Source organism: Pseudopipra pipra, chromosome 1 (assembly GCF_036250125.1).
Source record: "Pseudopipra pipra isolate bDixPip1 chromosome 1, bDixPip1.hap1, whole genome shotgun sequence".
NCBI lineage: Eukaryota > Metazoa > Chordata > Aves > Passeriformes > Pipridae > Pseudopipra > Pseudopipra pipra.
Window position 1 is genome coordinate 82,683,423 of NC_087549.1, and position 19,175 is coordinate 82,702,597.

The window sequence follows — 19,175 nt, forward strand, 5'->3', positions numbered from 1 at the left end:
TTTGAGATCCAGCTTATTTTATTTAGCTTCTGGTTAACACATTTAACAGGGATAACTGAAAGCTAGAAGTGCATGCATTTCAACTTCTTTCAAGTTTCATGAACATAAAAATAGGAAGATGTCCAAAAGAGGTACATATATCACTTTTATGGCACAATGGTGCTGTTTTCAAATCAAATTGGATGTCTAGTAAAATGTGCAAGTGAAGACATAGAATTAGACTGCTGTAAATGCTTTACAAATATACTGGGTCACCAGAAATAAAGCTGTCCATTTTTTTTTGCTTTGCTCAGCTGTACACAGGCTGCTCATACAGAGGTTTCTACCCTGTGAAATGGCTTATTTTCAGATATTTCACCTGTGACCCAAACCCAGGCAGGAAGGGAAGAGGTTTGGAAGAGCCAAGGTTGTGAGACAGTCATAGAGGAAGTACTGGGAGCTCTGTGGACTCCAGCATTCTGCTGATGGTTTGATAATCTGTCCCTCCTGCAAACAAACTACTTCAGTTAAGGCATGTTGTGACTGTCACCTCTCATGAAATTAATAGTGTTTTTCAATTTCAGTTTAAGATGATAGATGTTATTACCAGAGCACTGAAATAATAATAGTGAAAAACCTAGGGAAAATTCGCAATTACTCTTTTCTATATAGTGGTTTCCTAAATTCATTTGAATTATTCCTGAAATTCAGGCTCAAAATTTACAAATTTCCATAGTTATCCCAAATGCAGTCCTGTAGCACTGATGAGCAATGAGATATTTGGACTGAACTTTTCATAAATATTCCATTAAATTATACATCTTTACAATTCACCAATAGAGGAAAGCACCTTTTAAAGCAATCTATTGTTCATGCACCAAAACTGCATTTAATAGTTTTCTGCTGTATTGCTTTTGGTTCATTAACATTCATGCTGTTGTCTGCCACCTCATTTATTTCAGTGTTTGCTTTAAATTTGCCTTGCTGAAACAGTTTCACACTGTGCTTGCTCTGGCTCGTCTGTTCTTTCTATCTGATTAATGTTTTTACTGTATGCTTATATTTTATATATTTATCTAGATTCTGTGCTGACTTATGCACATCTATACACAAAGTTACCATGTGGGCCAAAATCAAGTAGCCCAAATTCAGTCTTTTGAGTGGTCTTTCATAAGAATAACAGTCAGGTATTGTATCCTCTCAAGCACCTCTTATTGATAAATAATATGCAAAAACCTTCCTGCTCCCCCAGTAGTGTCCTTGCTTAGTTCTAATTGTTCTATGCGGGGCTTGACACAAAGCAAAAGTAAATTAATCCTCCACCTCAGTACCTGTCAGAGAATTCTTGGAGACCCAGGCCCATGAAACACAAAGGTCTGATCTGCAAGAAATCTTTTTGGAGGCTTCCACAAAGCAGAGGACTTGATCTTGTTTAGCCCAAATGGAACAGTTATCAGGCTACACAGTTTCAATCAGGAGGTGTTGTTTTGCAGTCTCCAACAGTGCCATAGATAAAACTTATGCTGCATACACATGGAATACATGATAAATTCTCTAGCAAAAGCCATTTACTTTGCACAGTTCAGAGGTATCAAGATATTCTTGCAGCCTGCAGCTATACTCTTTCTTGCTCCTCATGGATCAAAGTGCTATAAGAAACAAAGAGATAATGCTCTCCTAACATATACAAACATCTAGATCCTGCCATTCATTTACAGCTGCTTTGTGTTGCTTTGTAGGAAAAAAAAGTGGAAAAGAAAAAGGCTTAGGTGATGAACATTCTCCATGCTCATAGATATCCCTCAGCAGCACTGACAGAGCATATTGGCTTCTTCATCACCCTTTGGCTAGCTATTTGTGCAGTCAATGACAAGTGTATTGATGACAAAAGAATATAGATGCAGATGTCAGATTCTATCCCTTTAGCTCAGACTCCTAAATAACATGCAACCCAAAGAAGCAATTTAGAACTTAAATTTCCAGTCTTCATGATAAGATTTTTTATATCAACTGTAGAAAGTGAGCATCAAATCTTTCAGATATTCAGCCTTGATAAACCAATTGTATTGAAAATTAAAAAAGTAATCTGCCCATCTACATCCCACTGTTCTGAACTGGTTTGTAGTAAAAGCCTTGGATGAGAATCTAAGTCTCCATAAGGACATTTAAGATAGCTATCACAGGTATTATCCGTAAGGAAATTAGTCAAATGTTAATTTAGCCTAAGGGAAGAACTGAAGTTACAAATCTTGGTGCAAATCATATGTTTTCAAATAAACTGAATACTGTCCTAGAATACTTTGAGAATAATAATTTCAAGACACTTGATACTTATTTCTGAGAATCTGGGGGGTGGGGAGAAGGAAGGTGCCAGCAGACAGAAAAAAGGTAAACCTGGTGGACATCTTTATGGAAAAGAAAGGTGAAGACGACCAAAGAAATTACGGAATAATCATATAAACTGCAAATCTTGAAAAAATTCTAAGAACAAATAACAAACATATTTGCAGACTGACATGATGGGTTAACCTTGGTCATCAGCCAGACACTCACCCAGCCACTCTCTCACATCCCCTCTTCAAGAGGGCAGAGGAAGAAAATACAGTGGTAAGTCTCATGAGTCAAGTTAAAGACAAGATCACACACTAGTATGGGGAAAACTGACTCAGTCCAGGAAAAATTAATTTAATTTATTGGCAATTAAAAAAGATTTGGACACTCAGAAACAACAACAAAATAGACACACCACCTTCACCCCCTTCCACCACTTTTCCCATGCTCAGCTTCATCCCTTTCAGTCCTGACTAGGGTCTCTACAGGGGCTGCAGGGTCATCCTTACTGGGGGCCTGGAGCCTTCCTCCTCTCCTCCCAGTCTGCCCTCGGGGCTCGCAGGGCTATTTCTCACCCAGTTCCCCTCCCTCAGCCCTGGCTGCCAGGGAGTGTTTTGCCCTCCCTTGCCCAGGCTTTCCCCAGGGCTCTCTCCCACCCGACCATGGCTGAGGGGCTCAGCCGTGTCCTGCGCTGAGGCCGCTGGAGCCACTGGAACTGTCACCAGCTCTCAACACAGAGGCATGAAATAAATCCTAAAGCTGATGAAAGATAACAATGGAATAGGTGATAGATTTGGATTTGTCAAGAATGTATGAGATCAAAAAAAAAGAATCTCATTTTGTTATATAATGGGTAACTATGTAAATAAAGGAGAAGCAGTAGGTGTCATACGTTGAGATCTTCAGGTTTTTGACATAGTCTTATGTGACATCCCCAAAGCCAAGCTAGGAAAATATGTGTTACTTAAAAGATTAGTTGAACAGTTGTAAGAGAAACCTAGTTGCTAGGAAATTGTCAAAATGCAAGGATACATCAGACAGGGTGGAGAAAGGGTGTGCCCTTTTTCTGGTTCTGTGGACCATTTTTATTAACAACCAGGATGAGGAAATAGAGAGCATGCCTGCTTCGTTTACAGATGACACAAATCTAGCAGGAGCACTGAGCATACCAGAGACCAGAATTATAATCCTAAATGATTCTCCCAAATGTAAGAAATTATCTGAAAAAGAAAAATATGAAACTAAGTGGGGGAACCGCTACAGAAATACAAGGTGGGAAAGAGCTATCTGCAAATTATTCCTGCCAGTAAAAATTATGGGCCTGCAGGAGATCACCACACTAGTCAAAATGTCCTTGTAAAACAAGAACCTTTCTTGCAACCAAAGCACAGGTTGGGATTATTTTCTAGTATATGTGATATTTAGCTACCCCTGTGGTCCTTTCATTCAGTTCCTCTTTGGGGAGTACACAGCTAGAAAGAGGCAGATCTGCCAAAAACAATCCAGAAGATTGAAACAACAATGATCTAGAAAACATTACTCAGGGTAGGCTGAAAGAATTGACACTATGGGGCTAAAGAAAACAAATTGAAGGGCTTACAGGGGTGAGGAGACAAGCAGAAAAGGAGACATCAGAATAGGTTTCAACTGCAAAACCCAGAAGAAAAGAGGAAAGGTATCAATTGGTTTTATGTTCATTGCTGGCTTAAGAGCTATGGAGCCTGAACAACAACAAGGAAGATGTTGGTGAGACACTGGAAGAACCAGTAGGACAAAAAAGGCCCTGGAGTAGCATGTCCATGAGAGCTGAGGAACATTCATGACTGTAGCACTTTGAAAGCAAGTTACACAAACACCCACTGTGAAAGACATACTTATGGCTGATTTCACTCTAAAGTATGGGAACGGACTACGTATGACCTTCTGGGATCTACCATTTTTTGTTATTCTTTCATTAACATCAGGTGGTAGAAGTTCAAAACTCTACTCCTCTTCTTCTGTTTTTCCGATAGGAAAAGACATGAAAGACTCTTTTCTACTGCTGGCTATGCAGTACCTTTTATCCAATGTTCACACTACCAAACTGTGAAATGAGGCAAGAATAAACAAGTGCTTTCTGAGTTGAGTCAAAAGTATGATGAATTAAAGAGTCAGGAGTAAGAGAGTAGCAATGATAACACCAGTAGAAAGCATAGCAGCATAGGACAATCCTGATCCTAGATTTTGATCTACTTTCAAGACCGCATCTTTTCCTTCAGCTAGATTTTTCTAAGAACTTGATTCACCTACATATATAAAATAAGACAATCCAAATCTTCTACGTCATTTTCTGTGATGAAATCCTCTCACAGTATGAAAGGAAACAAACAGATGATATTGACAGCAGTTTACTTCATCTTGGCCAGTTTTTCACTCAGTTAGAAGAAGGCAGCAAATCCTGACAAAATTCTTTTATGAACTCTTAGGGAAAGGTGGACTTTCCTCTCCAGAGCACAAGAAATACGAAGGAATGTGAAGAATAATTAATTGGAATCTCTAATTAAACAGAAGAGCCTAAGAGATAACTTCATGTCATCCAAAAACATTCCCAGGAAGTGACATTGTCTCAAATGAAAGTCCAGATGTCGATTAATTGCAACACAGGCAACCTTGAAACTTAACAGAAAGTGACATGAAGGTGTGAAGTTTCTGCAAAATGTCCCTGTAGGATTAAAAGGGTAAAACGTTTTGAATTAAGATAAGTAGGACGAGAAGTTTACCACATCACATGTTTTTCCATTTAGGAACTGACAGGACAAACCACAAGCAGTTGCCTTGAGCGTTACTTTATATTCAGGGTGTGAAGTTAAGTAAGGAAAAGGAAGTGCAAAGAGACAAATGGTTTAATGTTGGAAACTATCAGGGCTATCTGAAGTGAGTCAATACATTAGATAGGAAACTGGGAACACTGGAGTAGAGGGCTGAGTATCAAACTATATTTTATTTTATTTTTTTAAGAAAGGAACGTTAAGGTGAAAGCTTCAAAATTTCTTTTATGTTCAGCATAGTCTAAAGACTAGAGATATTGAATACTTCCTGTGAAAGCTCATGCTCAGAAACAGTATGTTTCAACAAAAGAATTGCCGTGTTTAATTATATGATTGTTCCATTTAATTTGGTACCTTTTCTTTAAGACTTAGTAGTACCTCAAAATGTGTCTCAGCAAAGTATGAGGAGCACCATATAAGATTACTTTGCCTGTAGGGAATATGTCTTGCCAACCCGTTATTTAATAGGTGGTTTATGTCCTGAATCATGAGAGATTATAACCCACATAAATTATCTATACAGCTAATATAAGTGTTCTCCTTATTCACAGAAATGTTTATTTCTGATACTGTATCTTGTGGTAATGATTTAAGTATGCCAGTTAGTCATTGTACTAAAGGGAAATTCATTTTATTGGTTTTAAATTTGTTTCCTTCCAAAGTCATTGAATCTTCTTTTGTCCTGATACAATGACACAGCATGTGTTAAAATTAGTCATTATTTTATGTATCCCTTCAGGATCCTCTCTTGTTACCAATTTTTTCAATGTCATTTCATAAGATTATTTTCTGTGCTTTATATGTGAAAACAAAGCATTCTGGATTCCAGTTTTAAAAGGTATACTTTTAATTTGTACCCATGTTTCACCACATATGAACCTTTGCTTCCAAAACAACAGAGCCTGTGTTCCTCAAGAAAATTGGGATGCCTGATTCTCTTGTAGTTTAAAAAGAAAAATAAAAAAAAAATCATACATTTTACCTAAATTTGCGATACAAATTAAAAGATCATGTTGCTAATGGAGATATTTTATTCAATTTAAATTCCCTTGAAGAAGCATTGTTTTCATGACATGCATTTTCATTAGATCTGTTCACAATTTTTCGACTAACTTTACTGCAACATATAAACTTGGAAGATGAAGGTGTAAATACGAGTGCTAGATTTATGCAACTGTTTGCACCACTGGTAGCATTCATGAAAGACCAACAATGCAACAGAATTTGCAAAAATGGACAGAGCCTGTTCAAAAAGAAACACAGGGGATGGGAAATTAAGTTAGATGGGAGTTTTTTGGGTTGAGCATTGGAAAACGAGGAATGACTTGGAAATAGCTAGCTGTCTTGAAAAGACAAATGCTAGAAAGCTATAGGACCTGACAGTACAGCTAACTAAGATAGGGGAATCCTGGGCAAACAACCTGCAATGGAAGTATACTGTCATATAGCCTAAATATTGTCAGCAGGACCAAAAAACCACTGGGTAGACACATTAAAAAAATTTGCAACTTCTTATTAACCTCAAGGCTCCCTAGAGGTAATCATTAACCCTATGACTTTTTTCAACCAAACTAGGCCAGAAGGGGCCAAGAGTGGCCCGCCCCCACCCAGTCCTGGCCTGGAGCAGCCAGGCCAGGCCAGGTGATCGTGACCCTGAGTCTGCAGCAGCCACGGAGCAAGTCTCTGCGGAGGAGCGGTGGTGGGCTCCCGCAGCAGCAGCCAAAGCAGCAGAAGCAGTAGCAGCAGCTCAGAGTGAGCAGAGGGGCCCTGCTGAGGAGTGAAACGGGCCTGAAGCAGCAGCAATGCACAGCATGGAGCATGTCAGGAGCAGAGCGGAGCAGAGAGAGAGAAGCCAAGCTTAGAACATCTTGGGCATGGACTGAGCCAAAACCCCAGAACCTTTTGACCCAGGAAGGAGGGGTGGCCCTCAGACTTAGGGGGGCCCCCAAAATTCCCCAGGTGGGAATCTCTATGGAGCAGGGAATAAAGACTTAAAGCTTTAAGTCCCTGTAACCCGTGGTGAAGACATGGTGAAAACAGGTGTTCCCCTGAAGTCCATGGATAAGCCCTCGGTGAGAACCGAGTGGCTAGAGGAGAGGGCAGAGACCCCCCGCACCCCGATAAAGAGAGAGGGAGAGAGAGATTCTGGCTGTGTTGAATTGGAGCTGTTACCTTAAAGATAATAGAAGGGAAACTTTCAAGTGCTGCAGAATTAATTTTGAAGGAACTGTAATCCTGAGAGTGAAGGAGAGACTTCTCCTCCCGGACTGATATGGGGGAAGGAGGGGTGATTTTTTAAATACAGAAGTTTGTCATCACAGGAGAATTATTTAGGATTGTTGTACTTTTTATTTTTTATTCTGTTAGTAATTAACTTTGATATTATTTCCTCAGGTTGAGTCTCTTTTGCCTATGTGAAACTTTTCTCATCCTTTTAGCAGATTTGTGGGCGTTTGAAAAATTGGGCGTGGGTCAAACCACGACAGTCCCTTGCATACAGGTGCTACAGTAAGTCAAACTACTCCCTTCAGACAATATTCAGCCATTTCTAGTATAGTTATTTCAGACAAAAATGTATCATGAGGACCTGATTTTAGTTTATACCATGTCCTTCTACTGTCCTCTGGCATAGCAAAGGACCCTGAGACTGGACCATATTCACGTTAACTATATGGTCCAGTTACAAAATTTGATTAACGTCCATGAGCCATAATGTCAATGGAAACCAGGTCCAGCAATGTAAGCCCTCTGTTTTGCTTAGTCCTTGATTTCAAATTCAAAAAAAGAATCCAATGTTCTCTGTAAAAAAACTGAATCAAAATGAAATTATTGTTTAAAGGAGTGAAGCAGCTTTGCAAGAAAAGGTAGTTGAATGTGTGGAAATCAAGTTTACTTGATCAAATGGCAAGCGGAAAAAAATCAAGTTATGCACTCTACTAACACATTCTTTTAATAACAACAGAACAAATCCAAGCCTTCCGAGTTTCCCATGGGTTTTATTAAAGTAACATATTCAGCAGATAGCTTCCCAAACCCAGGAAGCTAAACACGTCTTTTCCCCTGCCTTGCTTTTCAGTTGTAATGGATTGCTAATTGAAACAAGAGAAGCGTCTAAAAGGGGGTTGAAATTATCAAGAATTCTGTGATTTGATTATGGCTGACCAGATTATTTCATGTGAAGGTCAAGGAGACTATGGCCTCAATTCACCAATTCACCACGTTTGGTGTAAGACTGAGCCCATGATTATGTGCTACAGCTTTATTAATATGCAGTTGCTAAAATTTTTCCCAAATCTGAAGGAAGAAGGTCTTTATTCTTTCACAGCTGGTATAAAATATATCACTTGTCTCATTCTATTTTCTATTGCAAGCAGCCCTGCAACTGAAAATGGATAAGCCATGAGAGTGCTATCATACTGGGCAATTATTAGATTACCCAGAACAGTTTGCTAGACCTTTAACACGAACTTCCAGTTCAACCCTGACAGAAGAAGAGATGATATCAGACATTCAAAAATACATAAACAAAAAGAAGTGTGGATTGAAAATGACACCTCATTCAGACTCCAGAAAAAAATAGTCTCTACCACTTCAGTTAAATTTAGAGGGAAGGTATGAACTGAGAACTGATTAGATAATCTAGTTCCTGTTGATTTGTGTCAGTTACAATTTATAGACTACTTTCAGAATATGTAATCTTACCCTCAGCTTCACATAAACACTTAAGAAATCAGTGAGGTCTGGTCTTAATATTTTGTGTGGCAATTTATATGTGAAAAAAAGGACTATCAATTATGTTAGAAGGAATTGATATAACAATAAAATATATACTTCTTCTCAGTCTAGGTAACTGAGAGGTAAGAGGAATTTGAATATCATTCTTTGGTGATATAGCTCTCCTGTTAAAAACATATGGGTTTAGAACACTTTAAATTTTAATGCATCAGGCACCAAGTTTTAAATTAAGAATGAACCAGTTATTTTGTGTAATTTAAGAAAGGCCATCTATCATGCTAAGTTTTCAAATTTTTCACAGCTCTCATTTGCCATGTTTAAGATATATTGTATATTATCATGTTATCTATCATATATTATTACAGAGAAAGTTGCATGTGACTTCTAAAGGATAAAGCCTCTGTCCTGCCAACGGTCTTCAAAAGCTACTCCAGAAGCAGAAAAAAAGTGCAAGGAAATCAGTGAAAAGGATGAGGACAGTATAGAAGCAGAGGAAAGAAGAGGAAATGAGAACAAAGGGGCTTCAAGCAGTCTACTTCTCCTTAATGGGATCAATCCATGTGTTTGTTTCTGATTTGCCATGTTTTCTGTTGTTGATAGATTGTGTAGGGGTTTGGGGGTTTTTATTGTGAATTTTTTGTTGTTTTTTTTTTCTTTTCTTGTTTGTGTTTTTTTAAATCATTCTACATAATCCTTCTATTATTTCTTTTTCTATTGCAGTGCAGAAAACATCGCTGTGTTATTTTACTGGTAAAGCAGACTCTCCCAAGCCTGTGTGACTGGCTGAACCCTCCCAAGTAGCAAAAGCTGCAGGCTGTTCCAGTGCCTCTTTTATGCACCAAGCCGTGGGTGCTAAAGTATCTTGACTGGACACGGCCACTAAGAATCAAAGTTTTCCTGACCTCAGGCTGCATTTTTTTGTCTTTGGAGTGGAAGGGGGAAGGGACTTTGGGGAGAATAAGTCTGTCTCAGGAGCTTTTAGTTTCTTGAAATAAAGTTCAAATTAAGGTCAGCTTGATAAGGAGAACAAGTGCTACCTTACACTTATCTGATTGCTGCAAGCTGAAAACACACACAAAACAGTATTCACAATATTTTGGGTAGATATATGGGCTCTAGCAATTTCCAGAAGCTATGGCCCCATACTTAATAAGAAAAACAGATACCAGGCTTCTTTTCTAGGCCATAGGAATATTTTTTTGCATTTAAGCCAAATGACCATTTGGGGGTCATATATATTCATAATTAACCGGGAACCATTTCAGTATAAATGTTGGTTTGTTTAGCAATAGTAATGTTTCTGCACAAAGCAGTCTTCTTTGCAATTGATATTACTCCAGCCTCACTGTTCCCTGAGGACCACAGTTCAAGGAAGTAGCTTGGAAGAAATAAAAAGGTAAGAAGGTGATTATTTCTCTGGCACTGCTAAGAGAGGTTGGCATAATGAGTGCAATAAAAAAAAAGAAAGTAACTTTGGCAAAAAGTGTTCCAGACTTTCAAAACGTCATCTAAGTTATTGATGTGATCAGAACAATAGCTGCTAATGGATGAAGATGTTTCAGAGTTCTTACGCACCTGTTTATTCTTCTGTTAATTAAAATCTGTGATTGCCAGAATAATTTTTTGCATTGCATATATATGCAGTTTCAGAAGCAAGCTACACATTTTGCAGAGAAAAATGCAAACTGAAAATCTTGCCGGTAAATTCATAGAAACATAACTTATTTAAGAATTTCTAGGTGAACGGAGAACTTATAAGGATGTCAAGTGAATTAGGATCAGTTTTCAAGTTTTATCCAGTTGAATAATATGCAATGGCAAACAGCCTAGACCTAAGATTCTGTACCGATTCTGAACTGGTGAGACTTTTGTTTTGAATATAGGTTGGAAAATAACTAAAATCCATATTAGTTCAGGCTTTGGCCTCTCCTCTGGAGCCTCCACCAAAAGGAACCATTAATGCAAGAGTAGACAAGGACCAGAACTCCATGTGAAGGAAAAGCTATTTAAGAGTTTGGTCAAAAAACACCATGAAGATTTTGAGAGACTTTCAGTTGAATTTAGAGGATTCTGCAGACAATTTCTCTTGTGCTTCTTTCAGGAGAATAGAAGCTACAGGATTTGTTTTGAAGAGGATGTATGTGAATTGTAAGGTATCTGTACCAGCTAGAGGGAAAATGAAAGTGAAGAACTGTCGTAAATTGTAATCTGTTCAAGGATGTGAGCAGTGTACACAAAAATGGGGCTGGGGATAAAGGAAACCCCACCTCAGACACTCAAGCAAAATCCAAAACCTTTATGACTAAATTACATCTATTTGGTAGACACAAACAAAACTCATGTTCAAGAATATTATCAGTCAGTGGTATTTAATAGCTTTAAGGTTTTTCTTGGTAATCAAAAAATAAAAGATCATCATATTCCATGTATTTGCAAGAGATGATGCTTACTACAGTGTATTGCAGACAAAATTTTTTACTTAACTCTACTGGAAGGGACCTCTTAGATTTCTTAGACCTCATAGATTCAGGACACTGTTCCAGAATGCAACTTTGTCAACTAATCCCTTTCATAAACTGAAGATTAAAGTGCTTTGCATACATTCATCAATTAAGCCCCACAGTTACAGCTGTCAGATAATATCACTGAATAATTTATTTGACAAATTTCAGTTTTTATGATAAATTATTCAATGTTCTTAATTCTTATTATTTTCTCCACAAATTATACAGCTGGGCAAGCAATTTGTGAAGCACAGTCATTCAAGGGCCTCCTAGGTACGTTCTGTAAAGATTAAAAAAAAAGACACCAAATAAAATAAAAGTGCTACTAACATCTTCCTAATCCCTTATTTTTCTCAGCTTTAATCACTACCTTGTAGTTTAATGGTGGGAAACCTGTAAGATTTGCAGACATCACTGATATTGGTAAAGATGGAAGGTTTAAATTACATGGACAAGATCAGGGCTGGGAACAGTGACTGGGGTGACACATAAAGTTGGAGTTCTAAAATAATCACAGCAAGAAAGGCAGAAATTGGTCATACTGAAATCCATCTCCTGCATTTCAGCTGCACCTCAGTTACTGCAACAAATGAACAACAATAAGCAAAATTACAATAAAAAACTACTATAAGTATCCCTGCAGTAATATTCAGGACACAACTGAATCTTCATATCCAAAAAATTATTTCCTTCCCTTCTGTCTAAAAAAATAAGAAGCTGTGAAAAGAAATCCCCATAATAAATAGACATCATGTCTTGAAGCTTGCTACATTTGGGTCAGCAGTGGGAAGAGAGAGAGGAAGTACAAGCTCCATTGAAATGTATTGCACTACTTGCCTACAAATACCTGCATAGTATCTCACATAGTACCATCCAAGAAGCTCTTTCATCAAAGCAATCATAATAGTAATACAAGCAAAGATAAGAGAATGCATATGTGGCATGACCCGCCAATCTCAAGCATATTTCAAGGAATGTTATTGGATGTCCTGTGACCTGAGTGAATCCCAGAGTTCAAAAATCTGAACCCTAATGAGACAACATTAAATAAAAAAATAAATAAATAATGAATTAATGAAAACCTGAGACTATGTTCAATTTTGTCTTGAACCTATGTGAGGGGAGAAAACCTAGTGGACTCCAGTGACCTAATGTCTTGACAGTCTTAAACTACTTCACCCTGTCTGATTTCGCAACACTTTCTCAAGACTCTCTTTGCAGTCTAATGTAATTGAGAAAGGATACAAAAAGTCCTTCTAACAAGCTGTGGTCGTAAAGGTGGCATAGAATAAGCCAAATCTTGTCTTTGTCTCATGCCCCCTGTATGACCAGCTTTAAAAAAAACAAACCACAATACAAGTCTTTCTCGATAATCAACAGTCTGTCTCCTCGACCCTTCCTCATCTAGGATATATATTTGTTAGATGTCGAGTAGTGTATGTGTGCTGCCGTGCTCCTAGTCTGCACAGGAGGACACAAAGTGAGGAAATGTCCTCAGGCCAGGCCCCACCCAGACCTTGTCCCATCTCACCCAGGGGCCAAAGTAATCAGAAATATCTGGGAATTGCTCCTTGGACCAATTCATGATGACGGCATGAGTAGTGGCAGCAAGGGAACAGGGGGAAACATTAGCTAATTGAATTGGTCACAGCTGGATGAGAAAACAAAATGCATAGATATAAGTGTTTCTTGTAAAGAACTCTACATGATATACATCAATCTGAGGAAGCGAGGCATGGATTAATTGCCAGAGACTGACTAAACGTTTCAAAGATGAAGTCCAAGACTCAGAGTACATCGTTTTGTTTTTTAGGAAGGCCTAAGTAAATTGGCCTAATCAGTCAAATTAAGGAGTTCTTCCCCCCTGTTTGCTGAATCTTCTTCAAGGCTAGTGAATTTTTTTAAGGAAAAATTAATAAAAATGTCTTATCATAGATCAATAGTTGAAAGTGATAGACTTACAGTAGTGAATTTAAATGAGCCTGTGAGTCTAGGATCAAACATTTCCTTCTAGTCTGGGGAGATGCTTGATTTTTTTCTGTTATCTCTAGTGATTATTTAAAAGTATTACGTTTAAGTTCATTAACCTCCAAAATTATTTTTAAAGTGAAGGAGGAGGAAATGGCACATGCTGGGATCTATCAGAATTTAACTGGCTGGTTTAGTGCTGTTTCTGAGATTGTTTTATGTCTTCCTTAGAAAAAAAAATGCAGGAAAGTGAGAAGGATTTTGTGAAAAAAAAAAAAAAAAAAAAGTGGGTTTGTGTTTATGTGCTCTCCTGGAGTCACATTCTTTTAACATGAAAAGGGGTGTGAGACGTTCTAAATTTCTACAAAAACAAATATAAGAAGAAGAGGAAATAGAAGGATTTCACAGGAGATTCTTCATCATGCCTGCTGCATGCACTTCAATGGAAAGTGATGATCCAGCCTCTGACAGAGATGCTTGAGCAAGACATGACACACAGCAGAGGTCTGGCCCTTCCACAGGTCTCATTTGTGAAAGCAGCTAGTTAAATAATTATTCTGTCTCTTCCTTCTCTTCTAATAAATGATTTTATTGAAAAAAATGGTAAGAAGGGAAATTCTGTTAGTAACAGCACTTAAAATTCCTTTTGGAGAGCTCATCATCCTCTTCTGTATGCTGCCACAATCTTCCACCTCCACATAGTAGCTCCTGATGCTTCCTTTGAGAGAAAGTTAATCAGTTAGGTCTTGAATCCTCTAGTCTGAAAAGAAATCATCTTTAGGTAGCATGAAAACCTATGACTACCATAATCTCTGAAGATTATCCAGACCTGGAACTGCATGATCTTGTACGTGGTTGATTTCATTTAAGTGATTTAGTTTAGCTATATATCCTCCACTGGTCTAAATCAGTATTGCTTTACTGACTTCACCAGCTCTTTGTCATTTTGCATCCAGCTGAGCTCATAGCTTGCTATTTCTTGCCATGGGCAGCAACCATTTATTCCCCAGGATTAACATTAATAAATAAAGGGAAAGATACCAAATATCTACTTTAGCCCAGAGAAAAGCTACTCTTGTTAATTACTCCCCAGGACAATCTTTTCACTGCCAGTCAGTCTGTTTCTAAAGTTTCCATCTGAACAATTTTTTCAGAGTTACTGGTTGAAGAGCATATTTATTTCATCAAAACAGAAATTAAATTGGCTGAGAGTTAACCCTTGCAGAAGTATATTTATGTTATTTTTACAATATTTACATTACAATTATTTATTAAGTGTACTCTGGTAGACAAACAGAGTAGGTCTCATCTTGCAGGACCGTTTAGTATAGCTGCATAGTAAATTATAAGTTATCTTATGTAAACCCTTGCCCACTAACTTTGCACTAGACAGGGTATTTCCTAATGTTCTGAAATTCTGAGCAGCTCTGAATAACCATCAGTCTCTGTACAGCTTTCCAAAGAAATATGTATTCTGTCTTGAACATACAACTTGCTAGTAAATTAACAGAGGGTTCAGAAAAGAAAACAGATCAGGTTTCACATGCTGGCTTTTTATTTTCTAGCCAGGAGAAAAGGGAGTTTTATAGTACTATGAAAGGGAGACTGAAATTTCTCCAAGGGTTTGCATTATTTGCTTCAAAACATGGTAATTTCAGAGAGTTGTACATTGCAGGATGGTAGTTTCTGAAAAAGGGAAAGATCAGCCACTTAAAGAGGAAAAGAATCTGTCGCTGCTCCTACTGCAAACAAAAAAGAAAAAGAAGAAAAAAAGAAAAAAAGGAAAATAATGGTAAAATATTTGGAGAGATGAAAAAAGAAAAGAAAACCATACTGCTGTAGTATTAATAGATACACCAGTGCAATGGTACCACTTCTGAATACAAATCATACACAGGGTAAAATGAAAATTCCACTTAGAGTTAAAATAAAATTTATTGCACTCTGTGGTACTTAAATTAATTTGTTCCTTTATTCATAGATTGTGTGTTCAGTTTCCAGGCTAACAACAGAATGTAATAATCTATGTAGCAGTAACCCTTCCCTACTGGATAAAAATCCTGTAAAAAGTGTTGAGCTTGACTGAAAAAAATTAAATACATTCCCTCACTTATGGTTTTACCACTGCTCCCTTTTGATTCAAGTGCAAATATGGGCAGAGCAAAAACCATTTAAAACATTTTACCAAAAACAACAGAAAAAAGCAGCCATGAGAAATAACAAGAAAACAATGAATGTTTAGGTATACTACCAATGATTAAAACCCTACACAATCACTGGCATAGTGCAACCAGACATCAGTAACACTGTTTGCAATGACACAAGCTGTCTTTAAAGGGCATATGGCTAATGTATTCCGGAGCAGTGGGAATGAAAAGTAGCATGGGCATCAGATTTTTTGAACTGGGCATTTGAAGTGTCAGCATTTCTGTTCCCCTCTTGGATTTTTCAGATAAGTTTTATTCTGTCCTGACTGGAATAAAAAGGAGATTCTAGCAGTAGAAATATGCTAAAACACTTTCATTGTAGATGTCCCAATGCCTTGCTAAGGCAGCCAGCAGAAGAATAGTGAAATGATGTCTCAGAATCAGCATTATTGAGCGATAACTAAATGGCATTTTTACAAAACCTTGTGAGGCTTATAGCCAGTTCTCTCCTCTCTCCATGTTTACTTTATTTGCCTCCTACAAGGCATTTTCCAGCACTTTCACTCATATCACAAGTATTTTAAAAATGCTACTAATTTCAAACTTTCTATCAGCTCCAGCCTATTCCAGGTTTGTGTACCCAAAGCCAATACACCCCAACCTAGCAGAGGAGTTCACCGTTCACAAGTTCCTATACCCCAAGCTTCCTTGTAGATATTCTTACCATAGACTGAAAAGGGATTACTGTAGCCCAGCCTACTCCAAGTTTTTGTTTGAAATAAAACACAGTCTTTCATTGGTGTGTGAGCATTATACACAAGGCCTCATTGTTGTGGGTATGAGTTCACAAAAATCCAATCTCCAAACTTCCCCCACCTCCCCACAATTTATCTCAACACCAAAGAGAAATTTTCAGGCAGGTACACCTCCGTATGGGGGAAGGGAATATATACATTTATTCCTATACAAAATAAATACTGTACAAACTAAAAGTAATCATATATACACAATATTAACACACTTCTATCACCCCTCAGACCACTCCCACAATCAGTTCAGGAAAAGCCCTCAGGCTGATAGGTAAGCAGTCTTTCTCTCTCATCGGGGTATCAGGGAAAAGGGTTCCTCTGATCACTCCCCACCAGTCTCAGCTCCGTGCTGAAGTCTCCTCTTCATCACGAGGTCCAAGGAGATAGTTCTGTGTCCTTCCTCCCTGGTTTCGTGAAGGTTTCTTCCCAGGGATAAGATGCTGGTTTAAGTTCTTATCCAGAACACACCTGCTGCTAGTTGGCTCTTTCACTCTTCTCCAGCTGCTGCAGCTCTCAGTTTCCGTAGTCCACGTCCAAAACTGACATAGGCACCTCCAAGCCTGCTTGGCCTGTCTCCAATTTCGCCTGGAGTTCTTCTTCTCCTGGCATCGAGCTTCTTTCAGCCCATTTCCTTGGCACAGCTTAAAATACTGAACCTTAAAATCCACCCCATGCAATGGGGAGGAAAAAAAGCCCCCTAGCTGGCTACAAGCATTCGATCCAGTTATGAGCTGTCCCGAGCTGTGCAGTCTGGCTGGGGGGGGAAAGAGGGCCTGGCCGAAGGCCTGCTTCTCTCCCTCTTATCTCAGCTGTTGTGAGTCTCTCTCTCACAACACACACACACTCCTACATGCTGCCTCCAGCCCTGGCTTAGCCAGGGCCACGGGGGCACAGGGCCTCCCCCCGAGTGGGGGGCCCCCATCCACCCCTCTGGCTTCTCTCTCTCTCACACTCTCACACACACAGACTGACTGCCAACAGGTTCCGGTTGTTGTGTGTATCTAATTTTCACAGGAGCGAACAAGAAGAGCTGCGACTGGCTCCTCAGGGGGAACTCTCCTGGGACACAATCACCTTTAGGCCTCTAGGCACCCCAGCTCCCAGGGGGGGCAACTCAAACCAAGACAGCTCATGTACTGCCAGTATTTTCAGGGAAGACTCATTTAAAGCAGAATTAACCATGGCACATAAAGATACTATTAATAAGTACTATGTATTGCACACTAGGAAATAGCATGGAGTTTTGTGATACAAATGATCATCTCTGTATTAAATGAGGTATCTCCCACATAGACAGCTTCTCAGCAAAAGCACTGGACTACCTTTTATATATTAAGGTGTTACATTCAGAATTCGTGTCTGTTCAAGAACCGGTGCATGTGAAACTTTTTGACAGAGACTTGAAAAATACAGAGCTAACAGGCTCCCCAGTGAGAGAAGAAAAAGACGGGGATCTCCTTTGGAGTTGTAACTGCAGAAGAACTAAACACTTTTTTGCATAAAGCTAACACTAGAGGAAAGGATGTTTTCATGCCAGAGTCCTTATTTACAGAGGAAAGTCCTAGAAGTACCTCTGACTTGAGTGCTTGTAGGAAAGCTTTTAGACTAAACAAATGAGCAATAGCAAATTACAAGGACAGTGATATTCACTCAAGATTTCTAAAGAACACTATTCAGATCTGAAACTGATGAACTACTAAGAGTAGTGTGTGATCAGCCTTGGTATCAGAGGAATGAAATATGTCAAACATAGTACCATCTGGTTATGTAAATCTCAGAAGACCCAGTTTTGGCTTTCATTCAGGACAAACTAATAGAGGGGAAAAAAAAAACACACCAAAAAATACAGTATTAATGGACTGAAGAAAGAGTTACATATTGGAGCACTATAAAATGAGGACAGACATAGGAAAGATCAGTTGAAAATAAGCATCTGTTTCTCTTAATACCAAAATGGTTTGGGTTGAAAGGGAACTTAAAGATCATCTAACTCCCATCTAACAAGGGAGTTCCAACTCCCTTGCTATGGGTGGGGACACCTTCCACTAGACCGGACATGCTCGAAGTCCCATCCTACATGGTTTTGAATACTTCCAGAGATGGGGAATCCACAACTTCTCTGGGCAACCTGTTCCCGTTCCCGTTCCTCACCACCCTCACAGTAAAGAATTTCTTCCTAATATCTAATCTAAACCCACCCTCTTTCAGTTTAATGCCATTTCCCCTTGTCCATCACTGCATGATCTTGTAAAAAGTCCTTCTCCAGCTTTCTTCTAAGCCCCCTTTAGGTACTAAAAGTCAGTAATATGGTCACCCCAGAGCCTGCTCGACTTTAGGTGGAACAATCCCGATTCTCTCAGCCTTTCCTCATAGGAGAGGTGCTCCAGCCCTCTAATAATACCTAATATCTGTTATCAAGTTATTACACAAGAAAGTATTTGCAAACAAACTGTCAAAAAGTTTAGCCTTGAAAATTTATGAAAGTATTTCTTTCACAAATTTATTAAACTATGGAGGGAAAAAAAACAACAAAACCCAGCCAATCAACCAGAAAGAAAAAAAAAAAAAAAAAAAAAAAAAAAAAAACAAAAAAACAAACCAAACCAAAAAAACCCACAAAAAACCAAAACCAAAACCAAACAAACAAAACCAAGTCAAACCAAAAACCCAAAAACCAAAACAAAACAAAAAACCAAACCAAACAAACAAACAAAAAAGTAAACCCAGCAAGTTCTACTTACAACTGCCAGGAAAAATAAACTTGGTTTACCTGTTTAAGTGTCTCTTCTCCCACTGCCCTCATCTCCCGCTTCCTTCCATGACCACAGCACCCAGCACAGCTCTGTGCCTACCAAGTACTGATGTTTACCTATAGGTTCTCCACAAAACCAAAGT

The 19,175-nt window shown here is 38.6% G+C and overlaps 1 long non-coding RNA gene across 1 annotated transcript; it reads left to right on the forward strand.

Moving 5' to 3' along the window:
- Positions 1-7,528: 7,528 nt before the first annotated feature.
- On the forward strand, positions 7,529-9,379 carry LOC135418646 (uncharacterized). The gene is made up of 2 exons (XR_010432618.1): positions 7,529-7,625; positions 9,218-9,379. It is a non-coding gene; the product is annotated as an uncharacterized LOC135418646 (long non-coding RNA).
- The last annotated feature ends 9,796 nt before the right edge of the window (positions 9,380-19,175 follow it).